This window comes from Canis lupus, chromosome 26 (genome assembly GCF_048164855.1).
Source record: "Canis lupus baileyi chromosome 26, mCanLup2.hap1, whole genome shotgun sequence".
NCBI classification, from domain to species: domain Eukaryota; kingdom Metazoa; phylum Chordata; class Mammalia; order Carnivora; family Canidae; genus Canis; species Canis lupus.
The window spans coordinates 14,025,201-14,031,334 of record NC_132863.1 but is presented as its reverse complement, the minus strand read 5'-3'; the positions used below and the strand labels follow the sequence as shown (position 1 = coordinate 14,031,334).

At 47.4% G+C, this 6,134-nt stretch overlaps 1 protein-coding gene across 1 annotated transcript in view; it reads left to right on the top strand.

The window, feature by feature from the left end:
* The first annotated feature begins 786 nt into the window (after positions 1–786).
* The window catches only part of SLX4IP (SLX4 interacting protein), a 184,526-nt gene continuing 179,178 nt past the window's right edge, over positions 787–6,134 (top strand). The window contains 1 exon segment of the mRNA XM_072800068.1: positions 787–1,871. The gene's annotated coding sequence lies outside the window, so the exon portion shown is untranslated.

Below are 6,134 nucleotides of genomic sequence, written 5' to 3'. Positions count from 1 at the left end.
TGAACCTGACCCGGGGGGTTTCCATCTCTAAAGGATTTCCGTCCCCATAAAGTCAAGTCCCCGGAGCCCTGCTTCTGCTTCCACACACTGGGCACTAGCCACGCGGTGCAACAGTTCTGACGTCCAGGTCCGCGTCAGGTGGCCCCAGCCCCAGCCCCAGCCCCAGCCCGGCCCGGCCTCTCCCTGCGAGGGCGTGGCCGGCCAGTCCCGCGCCCCAGCGAGCAGCGGGCGGCGCAGGCGCAGTCGGTGTCTCGGCGGGAACACCTCCTGCATCTCCTCCACGCGTGGCCGCGCACACGGGGCGGGCGGGGGCGGGGGGTCTACACCCAGAACTCTACCTCTACGGGAACACCTGCACCAGCAAACACGGGCTGCGGCTACGTTAAGTGTCGGTCTTTAGCTTTCCAAGAAGCCGGCCTCCTCCTTGTCCCCGCCCCCAAGTATCCTTCAGCGAAGACGCCAGTGACCTTCCTGAGATGGGGAAGGAGGCACCACCAAGTCCACCTCCCCTCTCTCCGGGCAGGCAGAAAGCAGGTTTTCCACCTGCGGTGCCAGCGCTCTCACCTGCCCGCCAGCCGCTGAGCCTCCCTAGGCCGCCGCCGCCAGCTGGCCCCAGAGGCCGGGCCCCGCGCAGCCGCCGCAGCCGGTGCTGGTAACCTGCGCTCGGCGCGCGGACACGGAGCATGCGCGGCGCTGGGCGGGCGCGGGGGCGGGCGCAGGCGCAGGCGCAGGCGCGGCTCACAGGCCGCTTCTCCGGGTTCTCGCGAGGTTCTCAGCCCAGAAAGCCTTTGGCCGAGACCGGAAGGAGCCGGGGGCGGCGCTTATTCGGTGTTCGTCTCGGCGAATGAGTTGCAACTAAGGAATTTAAATAACATCAAGTGGACGTGTCAGGGCACAGAATCGGCCAAGTGGCGCGCACTTCAGAGCTGTTATTGAATGAATGACGAAGTAGCCAACGGTTTTCCGCAGCCCGGGCTTCCGAGGGCGCCGACTCGCCGTCAGGCGCCAATTGCCTCCAAAACCAGGAGAGAAGGACTCGCTCGGCCCCGCCTCCCTGGATCGGGCTGGAAAGCGGACATGCGCAGTGAGAGCCGGCCGCCTTCACGGAGCTTTCGCTCTGAGCCCTGCCTCTGAGGAGGTCGGCAAAGTGCAACTTTACCCTAAACAAAGTGGCAGGTCGGGCGCTGTCTCCCCATCCTGCTTCCTGCTTCGAGGACACAAGTTTTAGTCTGTGGAGAATTCAAAAGAATTACGAAGTTATGCGTATCGCTATTTTAAAGTTTATCCGGCATCGTGAAAGCCACTTTTGCTTTCCGACCTTTTTAATAACCTAATTCTTGTGCTAGTAATTTCCCGGTATCAAGAAGCTCTGTACCACAGAAACGCGTATTTCCCCCCCACCCCCTCCATCACCTCCACTGTCTAGCACTATGGGTAACCGCGATTCATTACCTGCCAATCATACGGCGTTCCTAGTCTCCGAAGAGCCAGTCTTTTCCGCCATTTTTGTTTTGGGCCCTCCTTGAAAAACGGGCGGAGGCCATTTTTCTTTGGGGTAGATTCCTCGCGCTCTCCGGGGCCCCTCGCCCAGCGCTTCGCCATCTTGGGTGCTGGTTTTGGCTTCCGGCCGGCTGTGAGGCCGCCCCGTTCATTTTGTGTTTGGGCGGCGGCTGCGTTTTTACCAACGCACGGGGAGACCCTGGGAAAGGGGAAGTAAGGCCGAAGCTTGGGTCCCCAAAGCATCTGAAGGTGGGCTGGAGAGCCTGCTCCCTGTTGAGTCTGAGTTCCTCAGCCAAGTACTACTACATCTGTGACCCTGGACAGTAACAAAACTAATAAAAGCCCGAACCCAAACCCTGCTACTATCATAGGTAAGAACCTGGTACTCCTGACAAGCGAAGATGTTCTTTCCCTCGAGCTGTTTGCTCATCTCTCTCCCCTTTGGGTTTTTTTTTTTTTTTTCTTTTGATTTTTAAGCTTTTTCTGAGTTCTTTCCCCTGTGCTTCCACCTTTTTTCATTGTTTCCAAGTGCTAAAGAGTTGTTGACATAAGAGTGTGGAAAACCTGGGCATAAAAGTGGAAGTAGGGGTCTGGAGAATTTTTTTTTTTTTTTCCCCTAGGGAAAAATGGAGTGTAGTGAATGGGCCAGGTATTCGTATCAACCTGTGGCTGCCCACAGCCGTCTGTACAAATACAGTCTCTTCTCAATCTGTTTTAAGTTATGGCCTACGTACGAATGGTGTTTGTATGTACTGCCCGGTCATTCATGTGTTCATTGCAGTTACTGAGTACCTGTTGTGTGCTCGGCCATCAGGATTCTGCAGTAGACCAAAAGAAGACAAACCAACCAACCCTTTTCTTTCATGGAGTTTACAGTCTAACTGACCTGGGCAAGTAGCAATATTCTGTGATTGTTTGCACTGCTGGACTGTGATGAGTATCCCTTTGCTTCTTCCTGGATCTCCTCACCTTCCTTTTTTTCTGTACTAGGGATCAGTTGACACTTAGGTCTTCGGTCCCCCGTGCCATCACATTTGTAGGCCAGGTGGCTAATTTTATGACCAATTTTCAGGTTACTTACTTAGTGTCTTGCTCAAAGTGTGGTTTACCGACCGGCATCACCCTCGAGCTTCTTAGAGACTTTAGTGTCAGACCCCACCTCAAGACCCACTGAATCGGAATCTTTTCTATTGAGTGGACCTTAAAATTCAAGGAACATTAATTCAGAACAGGAACTAGAGAATGTCTCTTTTCAACATGTGTTTCTTTCTTAATTTTTTTTTCCCCCTTAAGGTTTTTATTCATTTATTGGTGAGAGACACACAGAGAGGCAGAGACCTAGGCAGAGGGAGAAGCAGGCTCCCTGCGGGGAACCGGATGCAGGACTCCTCCGGGACACGGGGATCATGACCTGAGCGACCTGAGCCGAAGGCAGAGGCTTAACCACTGAGCCACCCACGTGCCCCTCAACCTGTGTTTCTTAGTTAACGACACATCGTCAGTTGATTACATGTTTTACATGCAGTGGACCATACAACATGTTTTCCTGGGTTTTTCTTTTTTAATTTTTTTTTTTTTTATTCGAGAGTGGCAGACCAAGAGAGAATCCCAAGCAGGCAACAGGCCCAGTGTGGAACCGGAAGCGGGGCCCCCTCTAAAGAGTCCTGAGATCATGAACTGAGCCAAAATCAAGGGTCTGCTTGAGCCACCCAGGAGCCTCTTTCCTCAGCCCTTAATGGGCTGAGCCACCCAGGAGCCTCTTTCCTGTGCTTTTAGTCCATCAAGTTGATGTCAGGGTACCAATTTAGCATTCCAGAAGGTTGAGGATTTGTCAGCCTGGTATATTATCAATATAACTGTAGTCATGGCAACACCTTTGCGCATATTTTACTTTTAATTTATTACAAGTTGAATTCAAAAGCCTGCATGTTTTCAGCAGTTCAGTATTGACTTGGAAAACCTTGGGCGCTTTTATTCCCCATGTTTTGTTTTGTTTTTTTTTTTTTTTTAATGCCATCTTGCTCTCTTCTGTCTTCCTGTAATGAGAACTCTAAATCTCACTTGTCTCAGGAATTCTCAGTCCTGCTTCTGAAAGTGGGGATGGTGGGATGGGGTAGGAGCAGCATCATTCCCCTGAATTTCCTTGTATAGTTTTATAATCCTTCTAGCCACTGTCTTCTAGGCAACCACTCATTTCTCTGTCACCATAGATGTCACTATAGATAAGTTTGCATTTCTTAGCTTATCTAAAAGGAATCTTAAGAGTGCTGGTTTTTGGTGGAAGTTGGGAGAGTGGCTGGTGTCTTTTCAGGATTGAGAGCCTTCTTTGTTGCAAGTATCAATAGTTATTTTTAATTGCTAGGTAGTATTCTCTTGCTAAATGTACTGTGATTTGTGTACACATTCATCAATTGAAGGACTTTGAGGTTGTTTTTATTTTCACAGTACCCCTTTTCACATTGCTTTGTTCTCCAGCTTATTGGGATTCCAGGAGGGGGGAAAAGTCCAATTATTTTGTGTGTCCGTGCCTTCTATATATACTGAACAGAGGATGCCAGTGGTAAAATGGGTATGTTTTGGGATTTTTAACCTTGGCCTCAGTCAGTTTATGAATTAATGTTTTATGAAACGTGTTATGGCTTTTTATTTTTTTTTTTAAGATTTTATTTATTTATTCATGAAAGACACAGAGAGAGAGGCAGAGACACAGGCAGAGGGAGAAGCAGGCTCCATGCAGGGAGACTGATAAGGGACTCGATCAGTCCATCCGGGAACTCCAGGATCACGCCTTCAGTGGAAGGCAGACACTCAACCACTGAGCCACCCAGTCATCCCTGTGATGGCTTTTTTAAAATGTAAAATGCATGCGTTGACTTTTCAGTTGTAGCTCTTGATATGTACCTGCCTAATCATTTTAAACTGTGTTAAATCTTTAAAGCCTACTCTTTGTATATTACTTTTCGGAGATTGAAAATGATAACGGATGCACACTAGGAAACCTGCCCACTAGGTAACAGAGTAGACATCTAAGTGGAGAGTACCACTCATTTAGTGTTGGTATGGGTACATTTCTAAAGTCTTTGCTTCTGTTACAGAAAGGCAGTGTCTCCTGGTTATTATGGTATTGACGTTTTGTGCTTGAATAAATCAGAGCTGGTAACTAAGATTGGGTTTGACTTACATTAGTTATAGAATAATATATAGAATTTGCTGTTATAACATCTTGGACATTTAAATTCATTTGTGTCCCTATGTTGATTCTCTAGGTAGAAAAGGTTGAATTTTTTGTTTTGCAATTAAAAATTATTTTTAGGGATCCCTGGGTGGCGCAGCGGTTTGGCGCCTGCCTTTGGCCCAGGGCGCGATCCTGGAGACCCGGGATCGAGTCCCACGTCGGGCTCCCGGTGCATGGAGCCTGCTTCTCCCTCTGCCTGTGTCTCTGCCTCTCTCTCTCTCTCTGTCTCTCTGTGACTATCATAAATAAATAAAAATTTAAAAAAATTATTTTTAAATTTGTTTATGGTAAAATTCATTCTTTCTGGTATACACTTTCATGAATTTTGACCAATGCACTGAGTTTCATAACCACAGTGTCAGTCAGAATGTAGGACAGTTCCATCATATCCCTTCCCCTGCCAAATTCCCTCCTGCTGCTCTCTTAGTAACTCTACCCCAAAGGAGCAACCAAAGAAAGATACGCAATCCATCTCTATGGTTTTCATGTTGAAAAGATTAGATTTTAAGACAATTACATTAATAATTATCAAAAGGTTTTTTTGTACTGTGAAGGTGACTGGAAAACCGTTGTTATCAGGGTGGGACTTGGGATACGAAGTGGATTGCTTAGTTGCTCTTGATGCCTGCAATGTTTATAATGATTATGGTTAATAGAGACTGAGTAACTGATGGAAGAAAGTTAGAGTTTGAAGGCGCGGGTCAAGAAAGAATTCTTGAGTCATCTTCGTGCAAAAGGTGATTTTATTAAAGCACAGGACAGGACCTGTGGACACAAAGACCTGCCCTGGGGTCTTGAGGAGAGGCCCATTATATTCTTTCAAGTTGGTAGGGGATTAGGGACAGCATAAGTCTCTCAGGTATTTTGGAAATAAGGTTTCCAGGATCCTGAGGGGGCTAGCTATTGTTAGGAAAAAGTCATTTATTACCATTTAGTAAAAACTCAGTCATGAGATTCTTCAGATGTCTATCAGTGGGTCATATGTTGTAGGATGATTGCCAACATGTGTCTTTGTTGGGGGGCGGGGAGGGTAGAGATAAAGAGAGTTTCCAAAAGGAATTTTTATATGTTAAAGTAGACTTACTGGTTCCTGGGGTTCATGCTAAGATTGCCTTTTGCCTTTCGCAAAGTGTCAACATCAAGGCAGTTGAGCCTCTAGAGGAAGGTCACGCTGCCTGTTTTGAGGACTTGTCAATGGGCTGTTGGTAGTAAGGAAATTTAATAATTTCTCTTCTGCCTTTGTTTCCCACATCACAACCACTGATGTCTCAGGAACTCTGCAGGTACTACCTATCAGATCTTATGTAGTTCTGAAAGGATCTCTAGGTAGACACTCATTTATTATCCCACTTCATAGACAAGAAAACAGAAAACTTAGAGAAATTGAATAACTTGTCTG